The sequence below is a fragment of the Solanum dulcamara genome, chromosome 10 (genome assembly GCF_947179165.1).
Source record: "Solanum dulcamara chromosome 10, daSolDulc1.2, whole genome shotgun sequence".
Taxonomy (NCBI): Eukaryota; Viridiplantae; Streptophyta; class Magnoliopsida; order Solanales; family Solanaceae; genus Solanum; species Solanum dulcamara.
In genome coordinates this window covers 35418725-35441222 of record NC_077246.1, presented here as the reverse complement: position 1 = coordinate 35441222, position 22498 = coordinate 35418725, and the positions used below count along the sequence as shown (strand labels likewise).

At 37.0% G+C, this 22498-nt stretch overlaps 1 pseudogene; it reads right to left on the bottom strand.

Moving 5' to 3' along the window:
- Window positions 1-1329: 1329 nt before the first annotated feature.
- Window positions 1330-1449, bottom strand: LOC129871776 (5S ribosomal RNA; annotated as a pseudogene).
- Between the last annotated feature and the right edge of the window lie 21049 nt (window positions 1450-22498).

The window sequence follows — 22498 nt, the reverse complement described above, 5'->3', positions numbered from 1 at the left end:
AATGGTTGGAAAATAGTTTACGATAACAGTTTATAGTCCTCCACTGACTAATTGGGGAAAGAGCTTCGAACAGAAGCACCTCAAAGAGATGTTAGGAACTGAATATGAGTACAAACTAAAAGGGGGATATGTAAGTATGAATTGAACGATGTGATACAATTATACAGGGATAAAGTAGGACCACTAGTAAGGCGTACTTGGTATATGTTAACTAAGTTAAAAGCCTATGTTGGGTACACAGTAAGGGTTAGGCTATAAGGTATAAGGGAGTAATGCGCGTACACAACGTCGCCCTGAAAATAATGGAACTCTTAAGAGACAAAGATGACAAACTTAAGGAATAAATGGCACAGCTTCCATTCATCTCAAGAAACAAAGGATATAGGTTGGGAAAGCCACTACTCCAAGAGAACCTGGGACAATGAATGCCGGAATACAAATATTGCCTAGTTAAAAGAAAATTTGGAACAACTACAAGTGTATATTATCTTTTTATAAAGATAAGTAGAATGTGGCCTCGGATGAGTTGTTCCATAGGTCCCATTACTCAAGTATAAATTAATAGGACCATTACTTAAGTACAGATTAATAGATGAGGTGTCGCACTATGTATGAAAAGGGTTCTCGATGCTTCATAATTTAGCCAAGGTTTTGTACATGGATAATCAGGTTGGCAAAAAAATACAGATAGATGAGGACATTATACAATACCAAGTACACTGAGGAAGGAGACTAGACGAATTTGAAACTTGGCATAGAGACATAGAGCAAGGTATAAGCGGATGAAGGTATAAGTACCCTCTAAAGGGGGGAAGCAATTGAGAAAACTGCAAGGGTAAGATGGAGGCAATTGATATGACAACATGCTTGAGATGGATGGTTAAACTTCAATAAGATCCCTTGCTGAACCAAGATAGAAAGATGTGGAAGCCACTAGTAATTGGATAGAAGTCAGAATGGTCTGTAAGACAATATTAAGAAGTTTTGACGAGACCCTAAATGGTATAACACTAGAAGATGGGTGCGTATAAAAGAAAAGGAATATAGCAATGAAAGGATATTGAATAACACAAGGGACACTACAAAAGATAATGACAACATGCTAGATAAAAGCCAAAATATTTGCTATAGAGTTGGTCGCAAATGATGTTACGATAGATATATGACCAAGGATAAAAGAATAGAAAGCCTCTTGTGGTAGAAAATGAGAAGAAGACAGAGTGAATAGGGTAAAGGAAAGAAGTGAGACAAGGTAGGATGAGCGAGATGATGCTAAGGTAAATCTTAGGCTAAGTTGAGTGCCCCGCACATTATCTCAAGGATTACAATGAAAAATGATGCGAAGACTTCCCAGGGAGGTCACCCATCACAGTATTACTCTCGCCCAAGCATGTTTAACTTTGAAATTCTAATGGAATTTAGTGTATTAGTACTGGTATGATCACGCAAGGTAGAAGAATCTGAACTAATGGCGGAGAAATGACATGGGATTATGTACCTAGGATACTATAACTTACATTAAGGGAATTGTAAAAAAGGCTAAGGGAAACCAGCAGGATTAGCTAATTACAAACTAATGGCGCACTTGAACGCCACAGTTCCTCAACATGGTACGAGTTAATGTCATTTACGGAAGGCAGGAAGTATTTTGTGAGGTCGAAGATTCCATAATATGACCTAGGCTATAAGACTCACTTCACACTCCAGCGCCAGATGACTCAGGAGGAAATGTTACCTATGGATTACGATATTAGCCCCTTCTTCTTCGATCAAAGGCTACTTACTCAGCCGAGAAGGACTATACAAGGCTAAAGATTCCCAAATTATCAACGTCATTACACACCTATTCTATACTCTTCAAGATTAGGGGGCTATACAGTTATTACGAGTAGGCTAACGAATCAGCCCATTTGCTTTCAATCAAGACCACCTATGCAGTTGAAATTAGGTGGAGTTATAGGACATAGAGGTAGTAAGGTTCTGTAAGGTTTCCCCAGCTAATATCTCAGATAGAAGGACTTCAATTATAATTAATGTCTGAAGATTAGCCTAAGAAGAGATCGGGAACACAGATAGGTCTTAGTACCATATTTTTCCCTTGAGCTGCTAGACAGACTGAGCGCACTATCCAAATGACAAAAGATATGTTGCGAGCCTGCGTAGTTGGCTTCAAGAGTAACTGGGATGATCGTCTACCACTTATTGAGATCGCCTACAAGAATGGCTACCATTCTAGTATCTAGGTGACCCCGTACAAGACTGGTAGGGCAGGACATATAAGTCCCCTATGGGTTGAGTCGATGTTAGAAAGACTAAGCTGGTAAGCCAGACATGATTAAGCAACCTATTGACTAACAGCCCAAAGTCGGCAAAAATGATATACAGATTATCAAGTTGCTTGTATGATGGACAAAGTTGCCTGTAAGTTAAACTTACCGCCTGATTGTGAAACTATATGCCTAGTATGTCTAATACGGATACTTCTCAATGTACTGGTGATCCACCCAGTATATGTCCCATAAAGGATGGCCATGAAATGGAAGAGTTACCCTGCGAGGAGCAACCCATCGCCATCCTAGATCGATAGATCAGAAGATTGTGGACTAAGGACGTAGCTTCTGCCAAGGTGTTATGGCAAAATAGGAATTGTGAAGAAATGACCTGAGAAGCTAAAAGGACATGGAACACAAGTATTCGTACCTATTCTCGATGTCTACAGGTAACCCCAACTCCTGAAATGCGTATCCTAACTACTTGGATGAAAGTATGTGTCATCACAATGGAAAGGACTCTCCCTACAATCTGTATAAAGCCTTGAGGGAAGTTTTGTGTAACATTTGGGGACAAATGTTCTAAATGGGGGAAGGATGTTACACCCCACATTCTTGAGCTCGGAATGTCACTTAATCTTCTTAGAAGTTATTAAGTGAGTCGGATAATCTACCATACTATCAAACGACTCTAAGGAGGGGAGAATATGGTACCCTGTAGTAGAGAAGATTGGAAATTAAGTCAGGAAAAACCGGAAAGAGTTGGAGGCCAATAAATAAGTTGTAGGACTCGATTTACCTATGTAAGCTACTAATTTAGAAGTCTTACACACTTGAGCTATTTGAGTACATACCAAGCTTGCGTAGCACAGATTACATAGGCTCTTAAAATAAGACGAGATTACAAACCCACAAGGAAGAAAAAAAAGGACATGTGGAAGCCAATGAGGGAGTGACAAATGGAAGAACCTCAAGCAAGAAGGTGAATCACCTGCTTGGTGGAGGTGGGACCCACTACCACATGGCAGCCCCAGCTTGCTAGCATGGACACGGTGGCCCATTAGGAGAAATAATAAGGTATGTTCCAATTTCTCTCTGTAAATTAATTATCCAGCATATAACACGATGATATGGAGGTTTTAGAAGTATAAAATCATGGTTTGGTGCAGCCAAAATGAACAACAAACAATCCACACAGTTACAGCGCGAATAAAGAAATTCTGAGGCGCAATTTTGGCTAGTTTTAGCCAATTTCGAGTAAGGTAAGGCTTCTCCTTTAAATTTGGACTTTATGGGGTTTTTATGCAGTTTATTATATACCTTTTATACTGACTTAGTATAAAAAAGTCATGGAAATTCTCGACGGTAGAAACAATCGAAATTGAAGTCGTCGTAGTTAAATTGTAGTCGAAATGAGGCGTTGTGTGTGTGGAGGATGATTCTGGTTGTATGGTGTGTGATGCAGGGTATAAATGTGTCCTAAAAGAGGTGGGGGATCTTTTGGTTGTATCCACACGACCCCCGCTTTGTACAATTAAAGGTTTTACAAAACGGAAACCAAAACCCCTATTTTGGTACCATAGTCATTTGGAGTTGTAATTTGTAATATTGAGGTGAATTAATTGTATATGTACTGCTGGTTGTTGTTGTTGATATGGTTTTTGACACTGTGGCTGAGTTGGAATCTCGGGGATGTTGAAGTTATAGAGGAGGTGCTGCCCGATTTTTGTTAACTCTTTAACTATTTAAGGAACTAGACGAGAAAGCGAGCAAAGGGTTGAGTTATATGAATACTTATGTGTATCCTAAGATGCTGGAAATACAAGGTTTTTTACTAATCATTTTGATTTTATGTTACTTAGGTATAAAGGACGACGAGACGAACGGGATAAGAAGTAACCCGTAACAGGTATGTGAAGCTTCTCCTTGGCATGTTTTGGAGTAAGTATGTAAAGCTTTTTTTCATTCCTTTTGGACATCTCTTAGACTCAAGTAAATTGTATGTGAAATGAGGGGATAATTCCATTCCCAGAACTCCAAGTACGCCTCATAATCCCTGTCCACTGCTTAGTATTGGAACTCCAACAATAATTGAGTATTGCCTATTAAGGCTTCTACATGTTAGAAAGTAGTGTGTAGAAAACTATTTCTTCCTTCTTTTGATAGGTACTTGGTATGAAAATGAGATCTGATGCCATAGTTGTTCACCGATCCCCAGGATGGGCTGGGTACAAAATATATACGATGATCATATGAAGGAAAGTATAGACAATATAGAGCTTATTCTTTTTCTTTTCTGGCATGTCGTAGTTGTAAGTGAAATATGATATGAGATCCAGGGTAACTCCATTCTTAGCATCTCTTATTTACTTCTAAATATCAAACTCCTATAATAGTTGAACTATTTGCCTGGAAACTTCTATATGTTAAAGAGGTACCAAATGTACAGGCCCCAAGTCTTAAAGACTATACGATACTAAGTGTTTTTGATTCTATAAATGATTTGGACCTATGTTAATACATGTCTAGGGTCCCTGTGATTACAATTGAGATAGCCCATAATAGCATTTAGAGGAAACTTGAGATGACTACACCACTACTCGGGTCCTCAGGCAAAAGCTTAACTTTCTTATTCTGTCGAGTCTTAGATATGATTTTAATTGCATATAGTTACTCACTACTGTATTCATGTATACTGTAACACTTCATCACCGAGTTTTGGTCCAATTATCAGATTCGTGCAATTCACTGCATTGTCCACCACCCCTCACTAGAGGGGCCGGATACATATGTATATATATGATGATGTGTTGTAATAAGGTGGTGATGGCACTGGGGCCATGATGGTTTTACAGAAATGATTCACCGGACCCCTAAAAGGGCTGGCAATATTGTATGATATGAGCATGCATGCTTTTGTAATTCACAAAGTACAAGTACAGGTTTTTTATTTGATAATTTGTTCCCCTACTTCTCTATTTTGGATATACCTCCAGTTGTATTATGTTATGTTTTACATACTCAGTACATATGTCGTACTGACCTCCTTTCTACAGGGGGCTGCATTCATGCCTGCAGGTACAGGTATAGGTTTTAGGAGTCTGTCAGCTTAGGATTCCGTTCAGCTCAACTGGAGGAGGCTCCATTGTATCGGAGCCTAGTTTTTGATACTGACCATTGATGTATAAAATTGTTTTTTCTATTCAGGGGTACAGCGGGGGCCCTGTCCCTCCATATGTTGTCATTAATATTTTTAGAGGTCTACAGACATGTATATGTGGGTTTTGTATGTCAATTTGATTCAGCTGGGTCTATGTGATGTATGATATATGTTATTATGTTATGGAAGTCTTATCGGCTTGCGTGTCCTTTCATGAAGTGATACAAATGAAAGAGGCTATAGGTTTATAAAAATATTACCGCCCAATAGGGCTCTGATGCATGGCATTGTGTTGTTTGTAGTCTGGTTCGACTATAATTAATTTATATGCATTGTATGTCTATAGTTTGACTTGACCATAGCTGATAGATATGTATACGAGGGTCCAGGTCGGACCTTAGTCACGACTTACGGTGTTGGGTCGTGACATTCTTAGAGCTATTTTTCTTAAAACTTTAAAGAAATATCGTTAGGGAAAAGAAGTATTATAGTAAACTCTATAGCACGACATAGATCATGAAACAAGTAAGAATTCCTAAAATGTCTCATAGCCTCCTATACATAGATGTGTAGTACTTCACAACCATGAATAAGACTCTACTTGATGTGGCATATTAGACTTTCTAGGACATTTGAAAACCTTATGCTTTGATACTAATTTTGTCATGACCTAAACTAGGACCTAGTCATAACACGGCGATCAAAACACAGAAGTGCTCACACCAAGACTCTTGTAGATATCATAACTATACATAAGGTAAAGTAAAAGCAGAAACATTTAAGAGAGTCTAAACCATGAATAGAAATTTAAGCATGTCACATGACAATAGAGACTCGAAATACTTGTCCAACTAGATGCCTCTACTAATAAGTATGGGTGGGAGATAAGACATTTCCCTAGCTCACCCTCAATATAAAACATAACAAAAGTCTTTGAAAACAATAACCAACTCGATGATTAGTCCTTGATAAATGAGGACTCACCACACACACCGCTGATAGGAAAGCTTCACTAGCCATGTAGATGAATATGATCTTTAACCTCAACCCCTACATTATGAGACAATGTAGGCAAAAAGTGTTTATTAGTACATTAGAATATACTAAGTATAAGGTAATGACATGCAATGTAAATCGTGGAATGCAATGATCAAGTAAACACGTGATAGAGTGAGATAAGTATTGTCATGAGAAAATCATAATGACCAAAGCATTTAAAAAGCATAATTTAAAAATCATGGCATACATAAGAGATCATACATGTGTGGGATAGGAACCATAACCGACAATAAGAACATGGGATCTATAACATGGAATGCCATTGTCTCCCCATACAATGAAGAAAAAGGGGAATCTACTTACCAAGATAGACTCTACCCTGCTAGGCGGGTCATACATATGCTATATGTAGATCAAATAGCTAGGCTATGAAGGAAACTTACGGTGGAACGTATTTTAAGAGATATGAGGTTTCTACTAGGTCTTTTGGTAGGGCCCCACCTCCAGTCCACTCGTTGCTAAGTCAAATGCCATGGAATATATATATAGCATAGAAATCATAAATGACATTTATCAAAGTCATGATCATAGGTTTGAAATCATAGAGTAGCTCATTTTCATAACATACTTGTAATTTGAGAATTTTTCTTTTATCATTACAATCATATTTACATAACTCATATAGTTGGGCTCTAGGTCACCACAAGGGCACTAAGTCACCTTACTTCATAACTTCCATGAAATGCATACCTTGAACTTTGAGTACAACTCAATTACATAACCATTTGACTTCAAAATCATATAATTGACTTGAAAACATGCATGATCATAAACTTTGTTTAAGCCCATACATAATTCATAAATATAATATCCTTTAGAAATATAATTGAAAATACTCATAATTTACATCATGAACCCTAAAGATCAATATAGGAGAATTCATGGAAAACTCTTCAATTCAATGCAATAACCATTAATTTATATCAAAATAGACTCATAATCATAATTTGAATTATAATTCATGAAATTAGAATAGAGATCATAAAACTCATAAAATACTATACTTTAATTTGATAGAAAACGTTGATAAATTGATTGGCCTTCATGGATGAAAGAATCCATTAATCAATAACCACATACCTTAAGTAAGGAAACTAAATAATTTGGAAGAACTAGAGATTTTTTATGGAGAGCTTGAGTGAATTTACTTGAAGTCTTCAAAGGAGTCGTTGAGAGTCTTTTGTAGAGACAGAAATATTTGAATAGGTGAATTATAGAAGAATTAATAAAATTAGAGGTTTAAGTTAATTTATAGAGCTGAATTAGCACTAAAAACATCTAGGTTCATTAGCTAACAATTAGAGAAAAGTATAAAGTGTCCTTACTAAAAACTAAATTCGGCCAGAAACCATCGCCAGGTCACGATGCGGAGGCGAGCAAGTCCGCGATGCGGACTTGCCGCGCACTTTACTGTTTTGCACAGTTTCTTTAAAATATCTATCTTTCGATATACGGGTCCTAAAAATCCACCGAGACTATATTCCCGCATGTTTTAATCCCCGAATCAATATTCCAAACTTGGATTTTTCAAAAAGATTAAGAATAATATATTGCGTGAGTTGTCTATTCCCAAGGCATTCTTAAGGCACTTGTGAGCATTTTGAGGGATAATACATTTCTGTAGCGATACCATGTCATTTTTGACTTGTTGGCACTGACAACTCGGTCGCCTGATCGTTTATTTGTGTTTTATGCTAGTTTTTCAATTTTGGAGCTCTTAAAGTTTGAATAATTGACTTTGATCAAAACCCTAGGAAAACAACCTCAAAACTATATTATGAAAATTCCATCAACTTTGAAATGGCCAAATTAGGCTAGTAACTTTGTCAGCACGATTATCGAGGCAATCAGTGCAAGTTTGAGGTCATTTTACACTTTAGCCTTCGAAATTTTGCATAAGTTGACTTTGGTCAACATTCTTGGAAAACAAGCTCGTATTGAAATTTCATCAGTGCGGTTAGCTTCAGAATGTATAGTTTAGTCTAGAATGATCTTTCATTTGAGTCCCGATGCCTCCGATCTTATTTCGAGCCTCCTAGTGGAAATGGCAAAAATTATGCTTGGGTGTAGGACCTTATTTTTGACAAGATGATCTCGGATGGAAATTTTGACTGCGCCGTTGAATTTAGAACATAGAATTTGATTGGGTAGCATAGTCTGTTTATGTGTATAGGATTTTAAACGAATTTCAAACACCAAACTGGAGTTGGAAAAATTTCCAAAACCAGCTAATGTGCATCAGCTGGTGTAGACCTATTTTGGTCTCCGCATTGCCGCCACTAGGCCGTATTCGCAGAAGCCAGGGTCTTAGTCTTTATGTTTGCGGGCATGAGGTTGTGATCGCAAAGGCCTAGCGTATTGGCCTCCACATTCGCGGTAGTACCTACTCATTCACGCAGCTTTGAGGCCTTAGACTCCACATTCGCGGACCTCTTTCTCTGCATTTGCGGAGAAACATTCAATGGTCTTTTAGTTAACAGCAGTGACGCTAACCAGCCTCAACCTCTTATTTGTTTCATCGACTATGGGAGCTAGGGAGCTCCATTTTTGGGGATTCCAAGTCTGGTTGGTTGGTATTGATCATAGGTATATGTTGTCCTATTTGGGGGAGCGTTTAGAGGGACTATTTGTGGAAATTTTGCCCCAAAAGGACTTCCCAAGCTTAGTTAGGCCTTTAATGATAAAATTAATTATTGGGTTTTTTGCTCCCATTTTGAGAGTTGATTTGTGCCCCATTTTGAGGTATAAGCTCAATAATAGGTTTAGAGTATTTTCATGAAATCATTTTTGGGATTCCACATTGTGGGTCCAAAAATGTGATTTTAGTGTCAAAACTTACGTATTGATGAGATGATCAATATTTTGATAATGTGGAGGCATTTGGAGTTGTTTTTGGAGTTAAAATCTATTGGGAAGCGGACTTGGAGCATGCGTGTTAGACTTCGAAGAAGGCTATGGTTTCATTTGTTTGGATTGAGCTTTATAAGGTATTGTTTAATATAAATAGCTAGTAGTTTAGATTGTATGTGATGGGTTAGACTAAATTCCAGTTTCTAGTTTTTTTGCACCAATATTTGCCTTGGGCTATGTTGTCTTTATGAGACCCAGTCTACATGGTAATATTAATCATTATGCCTTAGTTTGGACTTAGTAAGCCCATTTTAGGTGGTTTTTTCAGCGTTTATGATGATTGGCAGAGTTACACCTTAGGATTGAATTTGGGATGAAACTTAGTTGATGTAGCCATTGTTAGAAGGAATTTATGAGACTTATTGTCCTTCACTATTATAGTACCTACCTTGAAACCTTGGTGTAGAGATTCCCACCCGATTAGGCTTGTGAGTTGTTATTGGATCCCATTTCTAGATTTAGAGCTAGAATCCCCTATGCATTCTTGTCGTCATTAGGTGGGGCTATTGTGGTTATAAATCTTGAGGTGATATTTCCCAGGTGTATCTGGAGTTATTAATTGTCTAGTTGAGCACCTGTTTCCTCATGTCCTCCTCCTTATTACCCAGATATGGTTGAGTTTCATTTTGGGTTGTGTGATTGAGTTAGAGGAGTAGATTTGAGATTTAGGACTTGATTATAGGTCGGTTGTATTTGTAAGCCCTATTTGCATGCTCTAGAAGGTAAGGTGCTTGTGGAGTCATTATCGTATGTGATTGTGTGAGTTTTTTAGGTGCTGGTGATGTCATACATTTCATTAGATCATTGTTTTCTCACAGATGTAGTCGACCTTGGTACATGCATTGATTCTTGGCATTGATTTGAAAAAGCTGGGTTGTAACCATAACTATTTTATAATAATTTTCGAATGGGGGTCGTACAACCTTTATTACTACTATTTTTAGTGGAATTGAGGCATCAAGGATGCGTTCATTTTTTGATATTGATTCAAGGAATCGAGGATGAACTCTTTTTATTATATTAATTCGAGTATTTGAGGATGCGCTCATTTTATGATACTAGCCTGGTCGTAGAGATTTCGATCCTTTTTATACTTATTTGGCTATATATCTGTAATATTCCTCAAAACTCACACAAGAGCCTTAAGAATTCCTTGGGATTAGGCCACTCATGTAGTGCATTATCCTTAATATTTTTTAAAAATCTGAGTTTAGAATATAGATCAGGGGGTCAAAACCTGCAGAAAAATAGTTTCGGTTAATTTTTAGACTCGTATATTGAAAGATAGATTTCTCAAGGGACTGCGCAAAATAGTAAGGTGCATGATAAGTCCACATCGCGGACTTTCTTGCCTCCGCATTGCGGACCTAGCAATGGTTTCTGGCCGAATTTAGTTTTTAACTATGGCACTTTAGACTTTTCCCTAATTGTTAGCTAATGAACCTAGACTTTTTTAGGACCTAATTCAACTCTATAAATTAACCTAAACCTCTAATTCTATTCATTCTTCTATAATTCACCTACTAAAATATTTCTCTCTCTACAAAACTCTCAAGGACTCCATTGAAGAGTTCAAGTAAATTCGCTCAAGCTCTCCATCAAAACTTTCAAGTTCTTCCAAATTATTTGGTATTCTCACTTATGGTATGTGGGTATTAATTCATGGATCCTTTCATCCATGAAGCCCAATCAATTTTCTCAAGTTTTTTATCAAATTAAAGTATGGTGTTTTATGAGTTTTATTATCTCTATTCCAATTGCATGAATTATGATTCAAAGTATGATCATAAGTCTATTATGATATAAATTGATGGTTATTATATTAAATTGAAGACTTTTTCATAAATTCTCCTATTTTGATTTCTAGGGTTCATGATGTAAAATATGAGTATTTTCAATTAAATTTCTTAATGATATTATCTACATAAATTATGTATTGGCTGAAAGAAAGTTTATGATCATGCATGTTTTCAAGTTAATTATATGATTTTCAAGTCAATTGATCATGCTTTCATGTCTTACCCTAATTTCAAGTATAAGCTATGATAATGAATTTCCAAGTATGAATTTTGTCTATATATGTATGATTTGTAGAGTGGAAGGACAATGCCCTAATTGTGCTTATGTTATGAAAATGAGTTGCTCTATGATTTCAAATCTATGATCATGATTATGATATATGTAATTATGATTTTTATGTTATATATATATTCTGTGGGATTTGACTTAGCATCGAGTGGACTTGAGGTAGGGGGCCTATCAAAATCCCTAGTAGCAACCTCATTTCTCTTGAACTATGTACCCCATAGGACCAAAGGGATTAAAGGCGAATACCCAAATCTCTAAGAGGTGAGTACCCAAAATATCAAGGGTTGAAGATGAATACCTGAGTCTAAGAACTAGGTGTGAGTACCCGATTCACATAACTGCTTAGTGGATCCACTTAGGCATGTAGGAGTCTAACTTGGCAAGTAGTCTCATCCTTTCCTCCGATGTAGGGGTAATATGAGGATTCCATGGTATAGCTCGCATGGTCTTATTATTGGTAATGATTCTTATCCAACATATGTATGGTCCTTTTTCATGTACTAAATGACTAATCCTACCTTTTACTTTATATGATACTCTTATGATTTAATTGCATTGATCCTTCTTAAAGACTAATAATTTTTACTACTTCTCCTATCATGCTATTTAAAATAGTCATTTTACAAACATGGTTTTGTATGCATTGTATTAACTACATTTCAACATAATAATGCATACTTTTTGCCTACATTGACTCATAATGAAGGAGTTGAGGTTGAAGATCATATTCGTCCATGTGGCTAGTTAAGCTTTTCTATCCAGCGGTGTGTGGTGAGTCCTCATTTATTGGGGACTAGTCATCGAGTTGGTTATTTTTTTAAAAACTTTTGTTATGTTTCATATTGAGGGTGAGCTAGGAACATGTCTTAGCCCCCGCCCATATTCATGAATAGAGGCATCTAGTTGGACTAATGTTTTGAGTCTATATTGTCATGTGATATTCTTTATATATTATTCATGGTTTAGACTCTCTTATTATGTTTTTTCTTTTGCTTTACCTTATGTATGCTTATGATATGTACAAGAGGCTTGGTTGGATCCCTTCGGGGTTTCATTCGTTGTGTTACTACTAGGACCTAGGTTGGGTCATGACAAACTTGGTATCAAAGCACAAGGATTTTTTTCAAGTGTCCTAGGGTGTCCAACATGCTAGGTCAAGTAGAGTCTTATTAATGGGTGTGAAGCATGCCACACTTATGAGTAGGAGGCTATGAGGCATTTTAGGAATTTTCACTTCTTCCATGATCTATGTCGTGCTATAGAGTTCACCGTAAGACTTTTTTTCCCTAACGGTCCTTCTTTTCAATTTTCAGAAAGATGGCTCCAAGAAGACCATCATTTCCAAGGGAAGATAATGTTTATGAAGACCAAGCTCCCCTATCTCCCCAAGACAATGGTCCTATACCGGACCTAGTCACTAATGTGGAGTTTCGAACTGCTATTACTATGCTAGCCTGAGTGGTGTCCAACCAAGGTATTGTGACTCCTCATAATGTTCCTACTCCGGCCTCAAGAGTAAGGACTTTGCACGAATGAATCCTCTGTAGTTTCATGGCTCAAAAGATGATGAGGATCCTCAAGAGTTTATTGATGAGGTCTACAAGATAGTAAGTATTATAGGAGTGACTTCAAAAGAAAAAGTGGAGTTGGCGGCTTACATACTTAAGGGTGTCTCTCAAGTGTGGTACAACAAATGGAAGTCTAAAAGAGTGAATGAGGGTCCTATGGATTGGGAAAGTTTTAAGGGGCATTTCTTGATCATTTCTTTCCCTTAGAGTTGATGGAGGTGAAGGTGATAGAATTTATCAACCTAAATCAAGGGAGTATGAGTGTGAGGGAGTATGCCCTCAACTTTATGAAGTTGTCCAAGTATGCTCCGACTTTGTTGTCCGATACTTATGCCCGAATGAGTAAGTTTATATAAGGGGTTTTAAATTTAGTTGTTAAAAAATGTAAGATGGCTATGTTAATAAAGGAAATGGATACCTCTAAACTCATGACTCATGCCGAGCAAATTGAAGTGGAAAGCTTAAGAAGGTTCCTAGGATCACTATGAAGCCCCAAATTGAGAATGGATCATATTTTGATAACACTTCAATGACCAAGTATCACAAGTATAAGGTGTCTAACCCTAGATATCAAGGTGACAATTATAGTGGTCAAGCTTTTCTCGTATACCAAAGGTGTAAAAGGTACCATCCAGGAGATTGTTTAGTCGATTCGGGTGTATGTTTTGGTTGTGGTGCGAAGGATCATAAGTTGAGGTATTGTCCATGGGTTTCTAAGAATGATAAGGATAGTTATTGGTGATCTCAGCCCTACCCCTCTATGGGTCCCCAAACTTAGTGTGGTGCTTCATCTAGTAAGTGTGAATTCCCTTTTGAAATGCTAATGATTGGTATGGATTAGCTTGCATATATCTTATGCTTCTATAGATTGTAGAACTAATTGAGTCAAGTTTCAATTCCCAAATGAGTCTATTCTATAATGGAAGGGTCATGATTCAGTATTTAAGGGCAGCTTCAGTTCTTGTCTTAAGGCTCTAGTTTGGGGTCATGATAGATAGAGAGAGAGAGTAGCCATTCCGTGTTTTGATAAACTGTGTCATGTTTATCCTATTTAAGGTTATAGACATGGAGGAAGAGTTAGATGGATCCTGTTATGAACAATATATAGGTAAGAGTATATTGGTGTTTCTATTTGTAGGAGTTAATGCAAATGTAGATGTAGAGAGGCTAATATAGACATGAAAATTCTTAATTGATGATGACTCCAAGTGAGTGTATTAGAATGATTATAGAACTAAGCTTGAATGTGGATGGCATGCGGGTGAGTGTGCAGTACATTAGGTGCTCCTTGATTAGGTCTCAAGGTTTGATAAAATATGGCAGCGAGGAGTAGTACTCTTGGGATACTTTTTCCTATAGAGGTGTAGGATCCTAAGGTATATTGAAAAAATGGAATATGAGTTATACTTTCCACTTGAGCTAGCTTTGGTTCATCCTGTATTTCATGTGTCAATGTTGAGAAAATTTGTGGGTGATCCAAATTCTATTGTGCTAATGGAGAATGTAAGTATTAAAGAGAATTTGACTTATGAGGATGCCCTGATTTAGATTTTAGACCAATAAGTGAAGAGGTTAAGAAATACATACGTTGCATCCGTCAAAGTGTTATGAAGGAATAAACAAGTACAGAGTGCTACGTGGGAAGCGGATTCAGACATGATAAAGCATTATACGTATCTCTTTTCTTTAACTCAAGCCTAAAGGTACTAAGTTAATCATGATCAAATCGATAAACTCCTACATTTCAGTTCCATATGTCATTCATATGCATACATAATTTATGAAAATAATTTTTCTTAAGGACTATGTCTTATGGTAAGTATGAAGTTTATATTTCTATGAATTTATTTTCAAAGTATCCTCATGTCCATGTTGAGTTTCTAAGTCCTTATTCCATGTACTTTCTATATTAGTTGGATCTCATTTGAGGACGAATGTTACCAGGGATGAGGTATTGTAATATTCCTCAAAATGCTCATAAGTGCTTTAAGAATATCTTGGGATTAGGCCGCTCATGTAGTGCATTATCCTTAATCTTTTTGGAAAATCCGAGTTTGTAATATCGATCAAGGGGTCAAAACCTGCAGGAAAATAGTTTCGGTGGATTTTTAGGATGTGTAGATCGAATGATAGATTTCTCATGGTACTGCGCAAAGCAATAAGGTGCCTGACAATTCCGCATCGCGGACTTGATTGCCTCCGTGTCGCGGATATGGCGATGATATCTGGCTGAATTTAGTTTTTAACAAGGGCACTTTATACTTTTCCCTAATTGTTAGCTAATGAACCTAGACGTTTTTAAGACCTAATTCAACTTTATAAATTAACCTAAACCTCTAATTCTATTCATTCTTCTATAATTCACCTACTAAAATATTTCTCTCTCTACAAAAGACTCTCAAGGACTCCATTGAAGAGTTCAAGCATTCACTCAAGCTCTACATCAAAACTCTCAAGTTCTTCTAAATTATTTGGTGTTCTCACTTATGGTATGCGGGTATTGATTCATGAATCCTTTCATCCATGAAGACCAATCAATTTTCTCAACTTTTCTATCAAATTAATGTATGGTATTTTATGAGTTTTATTATCTCTATTCCAATTGCATGAATTATGATTCAAAGTATGATTATGAGTCTATTTTGATATAAATTGACAGTTATTGCATTGAATTGAAGAGTTTTCCATGAATTCTCCTATTTTGATTTTTAGGGTTCGTGACGTAAAATATGAGTATGTTCAATTATACTTCATAATGATATTATCTATATGAATTATGTATGGGCTAAAATAAAGTTTATAATCATGCATGATTTCAAGTTAATTTCATGATTTTTAAGTCAATTGATCATGCATTCATGTCTTACACTAATTTCAAGTATAAGCTATGAAAATGAATTTCCAAGTATGAATTCTATCTATGTATGTATGATTTGTAATGTGGAAGGACAAAGCCCGCATTGCACTTATTTTATGAAAATGATCTACTCTATGATTTAAAATCTATTATCATGACTATGAAATATGTAATTATGATGTATATACTATATATATATATTTCGTGGGATTTGACTTAGCACCGAGTGGACTTGAGGTGGAGGCCCTACCAAAATCTCTAGCAGCAACCTCATGTCTATACTACATGCCACCATAGAAACAAAGGGATTAAAGATGAATACCCAAATCTCTAAGAGGTGAGTATCCAAAATATCAAGTCTTGAAGGTGAGAACCGGAGTCTAAGAACTAGGAATGAGTATCTGGTTCACATAACCGCTTAGTGAATCCACTTAGGCATGTAGGAGTCTACCTTAGCAAGTTGTCTCCCCATTTCCTCCGATGTAGGGGTAATATTGGGATTCCATGGTATAGCTCGCATGGTCTTGTTGTCGGTTATTATTCCTATCCCACATATGTATGGTCCTTTTCTTGTTCTAAATGACTAATCCTACCTTTTACTTTATATGATATTCTTATGGTTTATTTGCATTGATCCTTCTTAAAGACTAATTATGATTTTTTCTACTTCTCCTATCATGCTATTTAAAATGGTCATTTGTACAAACATGGTTTTCTATGCATTGCATTGCCTATGTACTTATTACATTCTAACGTATTAATACATACTTTTTGCGTATATTGTCTCATAATGTTAGGGTTGATGTGGCTAGTTAAGCTTTTATATCCGGCAGTGGGTGGTTATTCCTCATTTATCGGGGACTAGTTATCAAGTTGGTTATTGTTTCAAAGACTTTTTATTATGTTTTATATTGAGGGTGAGCTACGGACATGTCTTAGTCCCCTCCCATATTCATGAGTAGAGGCATCTAGTTGGACAAATTTTCAAGTCTATGTTGTCATATGACAGTCTTTATTTACTATTTATGGTTTAGACTCTCTTATGATGTTTCTGCTTTTAATTTACCTTATGTATGCTTATGATATGTACAATAGTCTTGATTGGAGTCCTTTGGGGTTTCAATCGCCGTGTTATGACAAGGCCTTATATTGGGTCATGATATTATCTTTAATTAAATGATGGAGAGGATCTTGATGATCGGATATATAGATTGATATAAGACTTGTATCAAGACTAAGAAATTATATAAAGGCATTCCCGAGCCCCCCATGGTAATCCTCTAGAGGCGTATGGGTTGTACTTCCTGGTCGGGACTGAAATTAGGTATATATATCTTGGTATGAGGCACTTTGTACAGATGGTACTACTGGTTTTACTGCATTACTCTTATTCATATATGCATTGCCTATCACCAGTATAGTTATTTGTACATATCGGTAGTATGGGATACCATGTGAGTTTACCTATTTGTAAGTGAATTTCCTGGGCACTAAGGGTTTTGGAAGGTATTATCTTAATATTTGTGAACTTGCAGTGGTATAAAGGGTGGTCTCTTGTTTGAATATAATTACTGCCCTTGTTCTTAGTTATCTATCTTTTTGTGCAGAGATTTAGTGATATGATCCTATGGGTCGACCTTTATGTGATATTTGTGTTTAATTCTGTTAGTAGGTTGTCACTTAGTTATCCTCCTTCATAATAGGTTATCGTGTTTAGGGCTTAGGCTAGAGCCACCAAGTACGTCCTTGCTTGTTTGTTGTTTTGTATCTCTTTCTTATATCTAATGTTTCTTATTGTAGGCTTCCATATTATTCTTGTTAGTTACCTGTGATATACACTACTTGCTTACATGCTCTTTATACTTGCTTTATCTTTAGAGTTTAGTCAGTCGATGCCTACTAAGTGCCACTTTTTGGTACTCCTACTACACTTTTGCACCCTACAGATTATAGTATGATTTTTCACTACTAATTGGATATCGTGCAGAGAAGCTATTAGATTTTGGAAACTTGGGTGAGCTCTTAGCGTTGATAGTTTCCTATATCCTTCTATTTTGGCTTGGGCTAGTCTTTATTTAGTATTTGGAGACAATCTATATTATTATTACTATTATTGTATCTATATAAAACTTTGTACTTCCTTTTTTGATCTAGTGGCTCGAAAATTGACTGATAACAGGTATTGGGGGTTATCTTGTTATATTGTGATTATTCTTCTTTTTAATTATTATTATTACTTATATTCGCTTCATTCCTTCTTCTTGTGATGGTCCTTTACCTTTTGTTCTAGACTATAGGTTAGGCTTACCTACTGATGGATTGATAGTAGGTGTCATCATGACATAAAAATAGGGTTGTGATAGAGTGTTATCAGAGCTTAGGTTCGCTAATATCATTGGTATATGAGCAAGTGCCTAGTAGAGTCCTATGATTCAGTACAGAGACGTATGTATCCTATCTTCGGGAGGCTATAGGGAATTGTTAGGGAAACTCTACTCTTGATTCCTTATTGTGTGAAATTTCTTTGATCAACCTCTAAATACTTTCTTGGAATTTATTCCTCCTTAGATGGATAGGACAAGCTTTTCAATAGGTGTGGCTGGAGCATCAACACGTACTACCTAGTATTTGGCAATATTTATAACTATTTTGGCTCCTTTGGATCAAACATTAGAGATTCAGTGTCTCGATGGGCATACACCACAGGCAGGAGTAGTTTTGGGTGCTCCAAGTAGTTCGTAGCCTAGGGTTTGATTTTAGGTCCTCAATAAGGTTCTTCGTTGGTTTCTGAGTATGTGATGGAGTTCCTAGAATGGACAGGACATGTTCCTACACTATTCCCTGTGGAGCGAGACATGACTCAGCAATTTATTGAAGGGTTGATTCTGCCGCTCCGCCTAGCATCAAAAAACTTCATAGCAGTAGGATCTACTTTTCCTCAAGTGGTCAGTTATGTTAGGTCTATGGAACATGCATGTGTAGATACTTACAGAGGTGGCAATAGGAGATCTCTCCATCGGCATAGTAAAGTTAACACACCACTCTGAGGTAGGCAACATCCTAGTGTGGGTTAGCTTCACTCTAGACCTACCGGGCCTATAGCAGGAGCACCTCAAGTTCTAGGACATATTATGATAGGTTATAATACCCATGGTGGGCAGTGTTCACTATAAACTTCTCAAGGTTTGCTATCTAGAAATTTAGGTTTTGGGGCTCATACTAATTCAGCTGGTTCTTCTCAATGGGGTACATTTGGTGGAAACTGTTATATGTGGGGTGAGTTTGGGCATCCAGCTAGGTAGTATCCTACAGTCATACATCACAGGCAATAGGCTCGATAGGATTGGGTTCATAGGGCTCAGGGATAGTCTGTTAGAGTTGGTGCCATGAGTGTTGCAGTTAGTGGTTCAGGTGTTCAGTTCGAGGCTAAGCTTATTCAATCCCATGCTTCTGCAGGTCAGATAGAGGAAGAGGATCTAGGTATCAATTGGAATTTTGTAAATTTTGTTTCTTGGACCTTCCCTACTTGTAGTACTTGGGTGTTGGGGTCTTCGTACCCATCAGGGATTTTTTGAGTTGTTAGATCCATCTTATGAATCTAGTAGTTACTTTATTTGGACTTTTGTGGATGTGCTTACTTAGCCTGATTACTCTCCTATTATTTACTATAACATCTTTATTTGAAACTATGTATATGTGTTTATCTTCTCTAGGTGATTTATTTTAGTAATAGATCATAATGGTTTTATTGTGATGTGAGTTAGTGCTAGAGTTATACCTTTTAGATGTTGAGCTTAGTTAATTGCTCTGGTGGGATTTGTTCAGCTATTTTGGAGTTTCTGGGCTTAGTCCTTTTCTCCTTCCTAGTTTCCCCTCCTAGTGTGCTTAGCTGATGTGATGTTATTTCTAAGAGAGGAGTGTGTCAGTAGTTGTGGCCCTTGTAGTCTACTATAGATCTCATTCATCTATTTTTTCTTTGTTCGATATTCCCATTCTTAGTTCCTAAGGTGGCGGACTTAAGGTTGCCCTTCAGATTGGCTGGGTTGTCTCTTTATAGTATGTTTGATAGTTAAGTAATCAGTTCAGCTGGTTGTGTGATGTGGTGTTAAATGGCTATGTTTTAGTTAGGAAGGCCAAAAATGGAATTGGCTTTGTTTATTCTAAGTATGGTGATATTTTAGCTTGAAGTGTCATGTAAAGAAGGTTCTATTGGGTTCATGGAAATGGTGGTCTTCTTATGCTTGTGATTAATCAACAGTTCGTGGGAATGGATGACTGTATAAAGAGAATGTTCATATTGATGAGTCTTGATTTTTTCGAATTGCCTTAGTGTGCTTTTATGACTTATGGACTTTTAGGTGGTAGGTTAATACGCCTCAGAAATTTCAGTCACAAACGTGCTTTACCTTACAATAAGGACAACCGTCAATCTCGGTGATACTGTATTGTGCCTTGGTTCTTCTAGTAAACTACAGTGGGTGTGTCGATGGTTCAAAGAGTCAGATTATTAATTTGGGTTTCTATTGTGGTGTACTTTGACTAAGTCAAACTTTCATTTCTATGGACGAATAGGATTTCTCTTAAAAATCTCAACCTCAGTATAAAGTCAAAGTAATTCGGGGGATCATATCTTGGTTTCTTGTTAAGGGTGCGAGGTTCGCGTGTGTCATTGTAGTTAGCTGGCAGTGTTCCTTGTGGTGTACCTTTCCATGGTTCAACTTCATTTGAGTCACTTTTGGTGGGTTGATATACTTAATCGCTACCTATCAGCTTAGCTTTTTTTTGAGTTTGAGTGTTAGCTCAGACTTCCACTAGCGGGTCAACTTATGGTAATTTCTATGATAGCTCAGTTCCATTAGGTCATCTTTGGCAGGTGTAATATGCTAATAATAAATCGATTTTGGGTTAGTTTTGCCCATTGATTGGTGTGTTACTCAAATTTGCACTCATCGAGTGGTATATGGACTCATTGCCTTAATTTGATTGCTTTTGGGGTTAAATTCTCATATTGGTTTAGTTTTCTATAGGTTTCATTGACAACAAAGCGACATTGCACTTGGTCTCAGTGCGATATTTCTACTCAAGGATTTAGTTGTCCTGTAGAGTAGCCTTTTTAGTTTTGAAAGATAGACTTCACACTAAATTAAGGTTATTGGTTGTGGGACTCATTAGATTTGAACATTGGGTTTGTGCGCTAGGCTAAGTTGTTTATTTTAAGTTCTTGCCGCTTATCGATGTTCAGGTGGTGCTTGCATTTCCCTCATTGTTATTTGGGCAGTATTCAGATGATGTTGAGAATTATGATGGGGTTTAGGATGGGTAGGATACCCATGATGACTAAAGAGTCTTGAGTTTTGGGTCTAAAGCAAAGAATTGAGATTTAGGGGTTATTGAGCGTCTTCTTTTGTCTGTTGGTCACCAAATTTTGAGAAATCTGTGTAGTTTTGGTTAATATAGGGTTAGTCTGTTGAGCTCATTTGATTTTTTTCTTTTGGGGTGGAAGTCAGTATTAAAAAGAGAGTAATTGGAAATTGGATTGAGTTGTAAAGAAGAAAAGTGAAATTAAGAGTTTTCTCTTGGCTTGAGTTCTAGGTTGGCGTTATCTGACTCGAGAAGGTACCTGTAGGTCTGGCATAGCTTGCATTCCTAGATTTCTAATCTTTTAGTACCCTTGGTTTTTTTTTAACCATTTGACTTTCTAGGATGAAAGTCCTTTTAGTAGTGGATGTTGTAATGACCCTCAAAGTCATTTGCCTCTATGTGAAAATGGAAAAAATTATACTTGGGTGTGGGACCAAGATTCCGAATGAATTTTGAGCATCCCAACGGAGTTGGAAAAATTTCATAAACAAGCTGATGTGCATTAGCTAGTGCAAAACCATTTTGGTCACCACATTTGCGGAATCTAGGGTCCTTGGCCTATGCGTTTATAGTCATGACGCCACATTCACGAAGGCCTAGTAGATTGGCCTCCATATTCGCGATAATACCTCCACATTCGTGGAGCTTTGAGGCCTTAGCCTCCGCATTGGCAGACATCTTTCTCCGCGTTCGCGGAGAGCGATTCACTGGTCTTTTAATTAAGCCAGTGATCCGAACCAGCTGTACCCCCATTTTCTTTCTTCGATTTTGAGAGCTAAGGAGCTCCATTTTTGGCGATTCCAAGTCTGATGGGTTGGTATTGATCGTGAGTACGTGTTGGCGTGTTCGGTTGAGTATGCGAGGTGATTATTTGAGGTAAATTTCGCTCTAAAATGGATGCCTGATCTTAGTTAAGGCTTAAATGGTAAAATTAATTATTAGGTTATTTTCTTACATTTTGGGCATCGATTTATGTCTCATTTTGGGGTGCAAGCTCAATAATATGTTTAGACCATTTTCATGGAGTCATTTTTGGATTCTCATTGTGATTCCAACAATTTTTGTTTTAGACCCCATTTTGGATCCGTCTCTAAAAAATGTGAATTTAGTGTCAAAATGTTCGTATTGACGAGCTGATTAATATTTTGATAGAGTAGACGCATTTGGAGTTGTTTTTGGAGTGAAAAGCTATCGGCTTCGAGGTAGGCTATGATCTCCTTTCTTT